Here is a 13,752-nt window from a genome sequence, read left to right as displayed (position 1 = left end):
TACGTACATATATATTTATTTTCACAGTTCTGCACGTAAGCGGTGTTTTCCTTGGCCAAAACGAGCCCCAAGGAAGCCCCAAAAACAGCTGTTATATTGTAAATATTATAGTTTACGTATGTATATGAAATGTAGTTTTATTTTAAATATGAAATTTAAATCTAAAATTTTAAGAAGCATATTTTATATATTTTTTTAATATTTTAAATGTTTATTTATATTTAAAATCAATTAAATTTTTTTTATTTTTAATATTTATATTTAATATAAAATTGTTTTATTTATTTTTAATATTTTAAATTAATATTTATATGTAATATAAAATAGTTTTATTTATTTTTAATATTTTAATTTAATATTTATATTTAATATCAAATGTTTTTATTTATTTTTAATATTTTAATTTAATATTTATATTTAATATCAAATGGTTTTACTTATTTTAATGTTAAAAATTATAGAACCTAATTTAAAAATTCCGATTTTTTATTTTTTTGGTTAAGCTTTTAGTGAGGTTATATTATAAATATTATAGAGAGTCTACAAAGTTTTATTTTAAATATAAAATTTAAATTTAAAATTTGAAGAAGCATATTTTAGATATTTTTTTAAGATTTTAATATTTAAAGTTTCTTTGGTTAGATTTTTGTTTAGCTTAAAAATATAATAAATAAAATAATTATTAATGTTGTTCGTAAATATTATAAATTATTCGAATTTTTAAACCTTTTATAAAGCCTTAAGGCTTTCCTAAAAACCTATGCTGATGGCTAGTTTTCTTCAAGCCAAGATTCCTTTTCATTTAAAAAAAATAAATTATAAATATTAAATATTCCAACTTTCCCTAAAAATCCCACCACTATAATTAAGGAAAAGGTCTCATTTATATACACGTTTTAAATAATTTGCTAACAAGATTTAAACTTTGTGTCGAGTTAAGGCCGCTTTACAATGATGTCGTGCACACCGGCGTCGCGGCACTTGATTATCGGAGTGGAATTGCATTTGGCTTGCAAATCAGCAACTGAATCTGTGAGCTCATCAGGAAAAGTTCTTTGATCATATTTCATCAGTGGCAGGAGCAGGAGCAGGAGCAGGAGCAGGACAGAGAGGCGGGTTTCGGGTTTGGTCCTGGGTTTGGATTCCATTTTAAAGTATTCTCGAAATCTCCTATTCCGTTTCTGTTCCTGCTCCGCCGGCTCCTTGGCGGCGGCATCTTCATCTTTAGCACCCTTAGGTGCACACCTTTGGGGCAACAAAGTTGCATTTTCTCCGCCTCTTATTCCTCGTGTTTTGATGCATTGCGAATTTTGTGGCAGGCACTTGGCGACGACGACGACGACGACGACGACGACTCTCGACGATGTCGCCGCTGTCGATGCCCAAGTTCACTTCCCACCCAGTCCCAGTGTTACCTATATCCAACCCTCACCTTTTCCCCCGACTTGGACAGACAGACAGACAGAGAGAGGAGCGACAATGTTTGTGCTGAACGCCGCCGCCCCCCGTTTTCGCCGCACGAAAAGCGCTCCGTAATTGCTTATGCAAATTTTCGCTGCAGTTTTCAACACAGTCATTCCCTTGCCCCACTCCCTTTTTGGGATGTGCCAAATCCTTCTCGTCCTCTGGGCCAAAAACTCTTGACGTTGGCGTTACCGTTCCGTTCTACCTTCTTCCTAGGCGGCAGCCGATTCTTTAACTCTTGGCAAAAGGCACTTTAATGCGGCTTACAAATTGGGTGACACGCTGAGTGCAGAGCACAGATAAAGAAATCTTGGGTTAATTATTAAAAAATAATTATTAAATAATTACAGAAAATTTAAAAATTCGGAAAAGGTAAACAAAAGGAACATAACATTTGAAATAATTTTAAAAATAAATTAACACTGAATTTGGCATATTAAAAAATATATTGTTTACTTTTTAGACAGCCTTTTAAGAGTATTTTTAATAATTTGGGATTATTATTGTAATTACTATTTATTTTTTACCATTTATCATATTTTTAATAACAGTTTTAATTATTTTTATTATCATTACCAAATTTCTTAGATTTTTTTTTTAATTCCAATACCCTAGAAATCATCTAACTTTTAATATATAAAAATTTCTTTGAAGCGAAAATTTTAAGTTTCCTCTGAAAAATGTTAATAATTTTTATTATTTATATTACCAAATTTCTTAGATTTTTTAAATTTAAATTTTGGGTTTAAAATAGGTCTTCAAACCCGATTTCTTCGAGGCGGAAATTCCAAGTTTCCCTCCGAAAAATAATTATATAAATGTGAAAATTCCTTGAGGACCAAAGGACCCCAATCAAAAGGCGAGCATATAATAAATATGTGTAGCTAAAAATACCAAAACTCTCTCTCTCTCTCTCAACAGAACCCCCCCTTAAAGGAAAACCCTTGGAAAAACCTTCAAAGAATTAAGGTTCCAGTCGAAAAGCTCTTGACAAAAGCCAGAAAATGTTGCGCTACGCAAATTATGCGTTTTTAATTTTTCCGGCTGGAGGTCCTCCAAGGGTCAAAAAGTAATTTTTGGGACCCTTTGCGCGTTTACTTTGCAATAAATTAGACATTTTTGGGTACAAAACCAGAAGGCAGAGGCAGTGAAATTTATAGAATAAACTACTTTTCGAGGCAGGATATATGTACATATGTATGTATATACAGCAGAGTAGAGAGTACCGAGTGAATGGGGGGCTTCTTTAGCATTTTGTTGAGTGTGCTGCATTCTCGGCATCCGGCAATCCAACTTCAACTTGCTCCACGGACTAAACTAGGCGGAAATCGGCTCACAGTTTGAAAGCTGTGCAAATTGGCCTGCTGCTCATAAATTTGATATGTGCTCGCTTTCGGGGGAGTTGCAGGCAATTAAAGTTGCAAATTTAAGGCATCGCCGGCTAGGCCAGAGAGCTGTTTGTTTAACGGCAAGCACCAAGCACAAGCACTGCTGCCAGCAATTTTATTTGCCACAGCCTTTCAGTTAGCGGGGGCTTCGCAATGTCTGCGGACATGTCCTCGTCCTCGTCGTCCTCCTGCCGGCAGCTTGATTTATGACCAACCAACGTTGTGGGGGCTTCCGAGCGGCATCGGCATCCCCCTCTTTGGGCCACCACTTGGTTCAATGGCCGCCAGTGTTCGCGCCAAGCGGATCAATTTCGCATTTCGCACACTAGGCAAAGGTTGTTATAGTTATTCCCCTTGCCAATTTTTCTATGTAGTGAGCCAGAAATCTCAGAAATAGGATGCTATTTTATATTTTAAGAGGAGAAAGAAATCTAAATTCGGGTAGCCGAATGAAATCGATTGTGTCTAAGCCAAAAATGCATAAATTTTAATTCGGAATAGTGTTTGGTCTTGGTTTTTATAAAGTTAATAAATCTGATTACTTCATTTTGAATTCTCTTTATATTCTTATACCTTAAATACTCTCCAAGCCTCATTATCCACACTTCATAACCTTCTCAACTCTAGTTAATTTTCAAGTCTTAAATAAACTCCAAGCTTAATTTAATTTAAATAAATTTAAGAAGCTGGCAAATACCCTGGCAAAGCAATTATTCTTGGCAGACACACACACCTTGGGATGTAATAATAAATAATAAACAGGATCAGGAACAGATCAAAAACACCTACTGAAATCCGACTGGGAAATCCGTCAGAGACGGGGCAGAGGCGGCAGGGACATCAGCGGGCATCGTCAGTGCAATCAGTTAGACAGTGTTGCATATTAACGCGTAACCTGCCAAAGGACCTCCTTCACCCACTTGACTCTGGGCTCTGGCGGCGGCTCTGGCGGCGGCGGCCGCAATGTCTGTGCATAAATAAAACATAAATTACCGACAGGCGGTGTCGGTCGGTTGGTCGGTCTGGCTGCCTGGCTGCCTGGGTCCTTGGGTCCTTGGGTCCTTCCTTGCGGCCAGCTCCTCCTCCTCTTCTCCAGCCTGGTTTTGATCCTGGTTCTGGTCCCATCGTGTCATCGTGCTCCTGGGTGGGCTAATTAAAACACTTGATGGCCTCTCGGTTGCCCAACCCTCCATCGTCCTTCCTCCTTCCATCTACCTTCTCCCATCTACATTTTCCGTCTCCTTGTGGTGGGTCGCCAAATCGACGTCGACGTTGACGTCTGGTGTCGAAATTCCTAGCCGCCGGCCTAGTTGTTGGTGGCAAATTTCGAATGGCCCCCGGTTGAGGTTGTTATTATAATTGTTGCTCCTCCTGCTTCTGGTTCTCCTGCTCCTCCTCCTGCTCTCACCTGCTCTCCCCTCCAGGTAAGCCTTATCCTGGGGGCGTGTCTGCTTTATTGAGCGGCAGAAACAGCTGCGAGGTGAAGTTTTCACAGGGGGCGGGTCCTGCTTCTGCCTTACCCGCCTCACCTGTCTGCCACGCATTGCAAATTATTTATTGATATTAAGTGCTGTTAATTATGATGCTATTTAAGTCCGCACTCAATGAGAGAGTAAGGGGGAGCTCTGGCTCTGCTGGCTGCTGGGTTTTGATGCCTTTGGTTTTGTAGTGGATTTGCGCTCCTCAATGGAGTTTGGTTAGCTGCTTAATGAAGCCTACAAATTGATGTGGGAAAGGGAACTCTCCTGCCACACTGATTTCAATTTAATTGTTAGTCCTGCAAACAGCTCTATTTCGGGCTCCTTTATCTTCTTATTTATTTTGTTAAACTGCAATATCGATGATGTTCCGAGTCAAGAAATTCGATTTCATCTTTCGTTAGCAAATCTGCACACACACACACACACACCATATTTTTCGGATTCAACACAGGTCCTGGCTGCGTATCCTTCCCGGGCATATTAGAGCGAGTCACGCGCTTGCCTTGGCTTATTCCTGGGGACATCTTCTTGCCAGTGACTCCCGACACTTGCACTACTTTTAGGTTAAACTTTTAGCCAAAACAAAGAGTTGGCCAAAATAGGGAAGGAATGAAAAAAAACTACAACTACCAAAGGGAAAGAGAGAGAGAGTATTCGCAGTAAATTTTATGACAACTTTTGCCATTGGACAACGGCACGACGAGAGCATGACAAAAATTTAAAATAATAAAAATTTCGCCCATAAAATGTAACTGTTTGCCATATCCCTCAGACTCTGACTTTGACTCCTGACTCCTGACTCTGCTCTGTCTGTGTCGTTGCCTTTTGCTGGCTGTTATTGCAATCGAGGCATTAAAAATCTAGAGATGCAGAGACTCCAGGACCCGACTGACGGAAGTGTGATGTCGCAACAGAGGTGTGAAGGAGACAGAGTTGAAGGTGTGAGAGAGAGAGAGAGAGAGGAAGAACAAATTCCCAATAGGTTTATTTTTCTTGATCCCTTTTATCCTTAAAGCAAACGACTTAAACGGTTAAAACCCAGGCTTATCTGTCTTAAAGCAAAGGATTTCAATTGGTTAAATTCAAAATAAAAGGGGGAGGTTCAGAATGAAATATATTTTTAGTCTATGAGAAAATTGGAAAATTGTTGAAAATTATTTTATATTATTTCTTAAATTTAAAAAGTATATTATAGAGTTCTAGAATTTTTTAACCCAGTTGATCAAGAATATATATGGTTTATAGGTTTGGAAATGACATTTTAACCCAGGAAAAATATTATTTTATATATTAAAATAAGATTTATTATTTTAAAATTTTTTTTTTATAATTATATAATTATATAAATTACTTTATTAGAAGAACACATTTAAAAATATCCCAACTCGGCCAAAAGGACATTAATTTTAATTCGGAAAGCTGTTCTGTGTTAATTTTTAAAAAGTTAATAGATCTACATACTTTATTTAAAATTTAAAAAATAATAAAATTATTTATAATATATTTTTTTTTAATTTTTAATAATTTTAACATTGTAACCCCCTTATGAAATTTTGAAAAAATTGAATAAATGATTTTATTCTGTCTAGATTGATTCGGCTGTTGATGCTGATAAAGAATATATATCATTTATAGTGCCAGAAATGACTACTTCACTGATTTGTAAGCTGACTAAAATTATAATACTTTTAATAATAAAAATATAAATTATAAATAAAAATTATATAAATATAAATTAAATAAATATAAGCTATAAATATAAAATTTAACTGCCTATAATTCTTTCTCTCTCTAAAATCGAAGCAATTTTTCACTTAACTTTTCTATTTTTATACCTCTAAAACCCTCTTTTATAATTTAAACCCTTAGTTGGAAGCATTGTAATTACCCTTTTAACAAAATTGTTTTAAAAACGTGCGTTAATTAACTTTTTAGAAGCTCCCCACCTTTTGTTCAAATATCCAGAAAATTGTGAAAAATGTTTAACATTTAATGGGGATTTTCATGTTGGTTTTCAGTTTAGGTTTTTGGCATGCCTCGGCACCACTTTTCAGCGGCTAGAAATTCCTGCTAAATGGTTATTACACTAGAGCCTGCCTCCTGCCTCTGTGTGTGTGTGTGTGTGTGTGTGTGTGTGCGGTTATTGTTCTCTGCCGTTGTTCTGCTGTTATTTATAAATAGATTTCGAGGTGAAAACCAAACGACTTTGGGGTTGTGCGAGGCGGAGGTCCTCACACACAAAATATTATACGCAATGCCATGCCCAGAGACGCGCCTCTTTTGTACCGCCCACCCGCCAGAGCAATGGCCTGTTCCAATTTCCAGTTGCGCAAAAAAAAGAAAACTTTTCGGAAAGTTGGCGCGGACTTAAATCTGCAAACAAGGAAATTAATTCTTTCGGAGCACTTAGCAACAACATAAATGTTCTGATTTCCGAGAGACAGAGTGAGAGAGAGTGGGTTTAAGTATGTTCTTAGCTAGAGATATTTCTTGTGTTCGTTGGCTCGTTCTCGTTTGTATCATGATAAACAGGAAAACTAACTTACAATTAGTTATTTAACAAGAAAGGAGAAACTAGAAATACCCTTTTCAGCGGAGTAACTACGCTTAGGGGACCAATAGAGCATATACTGTGGGGTAAAATGAAATGGAAACGTTAATTAACACGAAAACTTGTTATAGTTTTATAGTTTTACAGTTTTACAGTTTTTTAGTTTATTCTATTTTTGTTTTTATAACTTTTTGTCTTCTTTTAAATACCTAGAAAATAGTCTTAAAGTTTCTTCTTTAAGATGGAAAATCAACTTAAATCTTTGCCAAGCTTATAGAAGACTTATTGAAGTGTATGCCCTCAGATATAGACACGTTTACAAACTGCTTAAATTTCCCCCCGTTATGGCTTAAACAGATATAGGACTACGTGTTTAGGTAATCTCTTTTCTTGGTTCTAATACTCCTTCGAGTAAGGTAAGGCCCGTGTGAACTGGATAAGTTTGCCTTTAGTTCCTCTGCCATGGATCGAAAACTAAAACCGAGTTCTTTTAACTTCCTGTACAAGTTGGGGGTAGTGTTTATACCCACACATACACACTCACAGGATAGATTACAATCTTTGACTTGGGGGGCCTTAATGAAGCTTCGCCGTGCTTTATGTAACATTTTGTGGCGCCCGTCGTCGGCAAGGCCAGCTATGGATTTTTTCTCGCCAGATTTTTTTTTTATATATACATTTTTTTTGCGATTTAATCAAGTGAGCAAAAGGAGTCGCCCCATTTGAATTGCGTGCAAGGCTCCCAAGTGAGCTATGTATGTAGGTACCCCGCAAAAGAGATGGAGTTGCTGGCGTAGCTGGAGTGGGCGACAACTTTGGGGGTAGCCACATAACGTTCCAATTAATAAACGAAAGTAAATTAGTGTAAATCGCATCGTACCCGCACTTACGTCTATGGCAGTATAATTTTTATAGTTGCTGCGTTTTTGTGGGCAATTAAACTTTTCGTCTTGGCAGGCGGAATGCCTGAGGTGTGGAGATGCCCCCCCCCTTCTGAGATTGTGTGCGGTTTCTGGACTGCCCTCAGAAGGGCGGTGGTTGCCTTCCTTATCCTTCTTATATCCTTTGTATATCGTAAAGAGGAAGGAAGGATAACAATGCTTGATGGGCGGCAATAATAACTCAAAGGGTTGTGTGTGTGTGTGTGACTTCTTAGGCCTCTTTCTCTCTATCTTTTTGCAAATTTTGTAATTTTCCAGCTTTAGCTAAATTTTGGGTTTCATGCGGCTGGGTTAATTTCATAAAATCAAGGCAAAGCTACTCTCAGGTGTGATAACGACAGGTAATAAGTATCCTGCTGTTGGCCAAAATTATCACCAAATATAATTCAATTTGGTGAGGGAATCAAGGAGGGAAGGAAGTAAACTACCAGACTTGTTGCTTCAAATTAGCATACATATATAGGACATGGAAATTGTTGTTGATGGCGTATGCAGGCAGTTTGTGTGCTAATAAAGCGATACTTATCGCAAGTATTATATCTTCTACAGTCTGGTCTCCTGGCGGCTGAACTTTTCGCGATAGCATCGATAGCATTAAATGTGTGAGAGAATAAGCAAATACTCAGCGATTTAACGCTAGATAATCAGTCTGAGAAGTTTTGTATATTGGAATTATGACTATGATTGGGTATTTAGTAGGTTTTAACTACGGTTTTCTTTGAGTTATGGCTTAAATGTATTCAGGATTGATTAAGAACTTTTGCTCTATGATGAAAAGAAACCCTTTAAATACTTTTAAACCTTATCCTCTTCTATATCACCCCGATTGTGCCCAAAGGAATGCCCTGCTGCCAAGACAGGAAGCAGCACCAGCAGAGCCCACTGTCCAAATCCTGGGCCACTTGTCACTTCAGTTGGCCAGTGGAAATGCCAGTGGAAGTGGGTGTAGCTCTGTATATGTGGATGAGGAAGTGGAAGTGGAGGCGTTTCGCATGGCTGATGTCTAAACTGCATGGCAGATGGAAACCGCAGAAGAGCCCAGGCCAAAGGAATAGGTCATTAACTTTGGATAAAGGCTCGTGGCAGGAGGATGCGGCGACCAAATGTTCAAATTTCGAATCACGGCTGCCAACAGTTAGTTAAAAACAAAAAGAAACCTAACTTTGGTTAACCGAAATTTGTATATCCTTGCAGTTTGCAATCTCAAATTTATCACAACTAAGCCAAAAAATTTATTTTTGAAGATGCTAAAACCAATTGGGAATTATAGTGTCAAGCTATAGATTTTTTTTATTATTATTATGGCTTAAATTTCCTAAAGAAAAACAAAAGTTTGAGCTTATCTAAAGCATTTGCTTCAATGCGATGCAATATTTTTAAGCACCTAATTTTTTGCTCTTTTAATTTTTTAATATTTTATATATTACATTTTGAAATGAAAGCTTATTAAAATAAAATATTAATATAATTTTAATAGTCAGTCAACAAATAATATTATACTTTTCTGTATTCTACATTCAAAAACTGCTAACTTTTAATATATAAAAATTAATAAAAACAATGTTCATGGAATTACTTAATTTAAAATAGCTGAAATTCCGCTTTTTAGTTACTAATTTTTATTGTTCCCCCTTTACCCCTCTGATCCCTTTAAGCTCATCTAGTGGACATTCTCTGGCAGTGATTTTTGATTGCTGCAAGTTGTTGTTACCGGTGGATAGAGGAAAAGTGGAAAATGGATTGTAGAGGGGATGAGAGAGAGAGGGGGGGGGGGGGGGAAGCGTTTTCGCTTAGTTCAGTTTTCGTTTGGCTTTATCCCGCTTTTTGCCATTCCATTTAAAAAGCAATTTGATTTATTTGCCTTGCCATGCAAAGCGCTAAGCAGCAGCAACAAGAACAATGTGATGGCAAGCGCTATTGTGTTGTTTGTTTGATGTTCGTGTTGTTAATGTTGTTGTAATTGTTGTTGTAGTTGTTGTAGTATATGTTGTTGTAATTGTTGTAGTATATGTTGTTGTAGTTGTTGGTGTATATTTTGTTGTAGATGTGGCTGTACGTGTTGTTATAGGTGCTGTTGGAGATGTTGTTGTAAAATGTTGTTGTAAAATGTTGTTGTAAATTGTTGTTGCTGTGGTTGCGGCTGACTCTGTTGTTGTCAGGCGGCAGCAGCACTTGTAACATAAAACACACAACCAGACAGACCCAGAGACTCAGACTCCATATACACATATAGCCCAATATATAATTATAGTGGCATTTTGCCAAAATGTTTCATAAACAAGCGCCGCATATACACACATAAAACACACGTTTCTATGTCAATGGATATGAAATGATATGGAGGATATACTTGTATATATGTATATATATAACCCAGGAAACTCAGGACTGAAACTGCAACTGGGACAGGGAACTGGGTCTGATAGTGGGTGCAGTTGTTGTTGCTGGCACGCGTAGCTTATGCCAAACTTCAGCCAGGATGCTGATATAAATGCAATGGCAGGACAAACAACACAACATTACCCTCCTGGCCACATTATCCATACTTTTTTTTGTTTGTTTGCTTGTGTTTTTGTGTTGGAAATTATCCACATAAACCGAAATTATTTAAAGGGATCCTGGTATAGGGACAACAACCCTAGTGACACCTTAATCCCAGAGCTGCAGTGAGTTTTAGAAATTTAATAAGATGGGGAATTTCTACATTTCTGGGTGAAACCATTGATTACCTAGGAGGAGGACATGCCATAATTGGATTTTTTTCAGTGTCCACTTATGCTTTATATTTTTGTATTATTCGCTCGATTAAGTCTGTTCTCGTCTCCAAATTATTCTGCACAGCCACGAGATAGTGCTTAATGATGGAGCAGCTGGAGCTCTGGGGTATACTCTAGACTGGACGGACTGGGGGACTGCTTTAAATTTAACGAAAAACGTGGCCGGCTCACATGGCTTCACTCACAGCAAGCTGTTTTGTTTTCGTGATGGGAGGATGCTTGGTCGGTAGGTCGCATCCCTGCTGGTATGGGGATGCTGGAATGCCGGAATGCTTGGCTGCCTCAGTGCCTGGGTGCTCCTCCTTCCTCGTGCCTCGGTGTGCTTGTCTGCTAATGTTCTTGGATGTTATATGTTACGACGTGGATGTGGGACTCGGGTCAAGGAGCGACGACGAGAAATGCCAGGAAAAGAGTTGTACCAACACTTGGCAAGACAGACAAGTGGATGGGGGGGGAGGGGAGGGGTATGAGTATGAGTATGAGTGCTGTGCAGGCGGAGTCGGAGGACACCTACTCATTCTCAGAAGCTGCCGTTGTCGTGGGCAACACAGAAATTGCATTTTGAAAAATGTTGCATATCATAAATAAATGTAAACGCAAATAAATCAACTTTGTTGACATTTGTCAGTTGTTTTTTTTTTTTTTTGCGTCCCCCGTATTTTCCACGTTGTCCTGTTTGCCGCTTGCTGCTCCTCCTGTTTATGTTTATGTTCCGTTGCTGTTTCTGTTTCAGTTACAGTTTCAGTTACAGTTTCAGTTTTCAGTTTCAGTTTCTGTTTCCGTTTCTGTTACCATTTTTGTGCTGATGTCTTGGATCCCTCAGCACTATGTGTGTGCAGTTTTTGTGCGCTCGTTTCGTTGTTTTGCTTTCATCTTTTAACCCTCTCCTCTGGAGATGTCAAGCGCACTTGCCGGAGAGCAACCTCCTCGTGGTGCTGCTCCTTGTCCAAAAAAAAAAAAAAAACCACCCATTCATCCCCACCGAGAGTGTTCCTTATGCTGATGCTGCCACTCCTGCTGCTGCTGCTGTTGCGTTGACTGACAAAACGCTCCTAACTGTACATTATTGCTCACATGGCCAAGTGGGTAACGCGGGGACATCCCCGCTGTCAGGGGAGCTGACTGACAATAAGCAAATGACAAGAGCAACAAGATGAACACGCAGCAAACACACACACACACACACACTGCAGCAGGTCTTCTCTCGCAAAGTTTTTAAAAGCATCGTGTACATGTACATGCTTCCTGGGCCAAAAAGGGTCGCCAAGTTGGCAACATTCGCAAAAAAAAAAAAAAAACACGAAAGATTAGTTTTAACAAGCTAAACTGTGCCATAAAACTGTTTAGAGACTCGGACTATAATTTATGCTTATTTAAATGCCAATAAAACAATAACCAAAGCCTGTTTATTAGCGCGAATTAACACAAACCGCATCATGATTTGGACTCAATAGTATCAACCAAGTACTACTAATCAAGTCAACTATTGACCACTCTTTTGCCAGGTTTTTCAATGATTTGAACAAATGGGAATATTGAAGAGAATATTTAAATATACAAATATTTATGTATTTAAATAAAAAAATAAACATTTAAAAAAATCTATAACTAGGCCAAAAATGCATTAAATTCAATTCGAAAAGTTTTTTTGTTAGAATTTAAATAAATAAACAAAAACAGTAATAATAAAAATAATAAATAACAATTTATTTACAAATATATTTCAAAAATCTAAAGATTTTTAATATTTTTATATTATTATATTACTTATTTTATTATATTATATTTTTATATTATATTTTATATTATATTATTTTTTTAAATCCGTATTTAAATAAAAAATAAACATTTAAAAAATCTATAACTAAGCCTAAAATACATTCAATTAATTTTAATTAATTTTCCATTAATTAATTAATGAATGTGCTTACTGAATTTAATTTTTTTTATTTCAAATTTGGCTAAATTTTGAAGAAATTAAAAAATTAAAAAAAAAAATAATTTTAAAGATAAAATGAAAAAAATTTCTAAAAATTAAAAATTAAAAAAAGAGGTGCATCATTTTTTTTGTTAATTTATTGGGAATTTTTTTTTTATCTGTAAAAAAGTCAATAATGCCTTAAATGTAATTAGTACATATTTTTTTGTTAATTTTTAAAAGGTTAATAAATCTAAATACTAATTTTAACTATGTATATATAATATATAAAAAATATATATTTTTTATATTTATTATTTCATTTATTTAAACAAATACATTTCCATCAAGAAACTCATGACTACATCAGCTTTATATATATTTCAAATGAACCATATTGGTTTCCCTTGCCATATTTATGATATCTGATAAATTGAAACTGTTGTAGTGTGTGTGGTTGGGGGTGGAAAAAATAAAACCATTTTAAGCGTCAATGCAATGCCATAATAAATCAGAGTCCATAAAATGCCCCAACATGTGATCCTCTTTCCCCCCGAACCGTCCGGCCTTATCTAAGTACCACAAAAGTCTAAAAATAAAATTGGTGCGTGGGCTGTGAGCCATTTCCTCTTACTCTTCTCCAGCCCCGCCGCCTCCCTCCTCTCCTCCCTTCCCTTTCACTGATAATATTGAAATCGCCTGATAAAAGACAAAGCCGCTTATCACGCATGCATTTTCGATAAGTAGGAAGCCAGTGACGGTTAAAATCGACGGCATAAATCACAAGGTAATGTTCGGCGAAACAAAAAAAAAGAAGCGAAAAGTGTACGACATTCGAAATGTGTAACGTGATGCAGCCCAATTTTAAATTTACTGCCTTTACCTATATTAAAAAAAAAAAAAATGAAAACAGAGAAAACGAAACGAAATGAAAGCGATTATTTTTTTTCGTATACAAAAAGCGATTGCTGAAAGCTGATTAATTTTCAAAAGTCGCAAAAATACGTACATATCAAGATGTTTCGTTAAAAAAATTGCTGGAAAAATATCGTAAATAAGTTTTTACTTATTTTAAAGTTAAGCCTTGACTTGTTTTAATAAGTTTTTAATACGATAATTTTATCGATACACGTACATCTTCAAGATTTAACATGTTTCGATAACAAATCGATGTTTTTTCAAGACAATTATATTTTTTAATACCATGGTTTTCTCAATAAACATCTCCAAGT

General features: G+C 36.5%; 1 protein-coding gene across 5 annotated transcripts in view; it reads right to left on the bottom strand.

Moving 5' to 3' along the window:
- kek5 (kekkon 5) overlaps positions 1-13,752 on the bottom strand; it is a 164,590-nt gene that overhangs the window by 38,523 nt on the left and 112,315 nt on the right. The gene's annotated exons all lie outside the window — the stretch shown is intronic.

This window comes from Drosophila kikkawai, chromosome X (genome assembly GCF_030179895.1).
Source record: "Drosophila kikkawai strain 14028-0561.14 chromosome X, DkikHiC1v2, whole genome shotgun sequence".
Taxonomy (NCBI): Eukaryota; Metazoa; Arthropoda; class Insecta; order Diptera; family Drosophilidae; genus Drosophila; species Drosophila kikkawai.
Note: the sequence above shows the minus strand (reverse complement) of the source record. Positions and strands in the feature narration are given on the sequence as shown.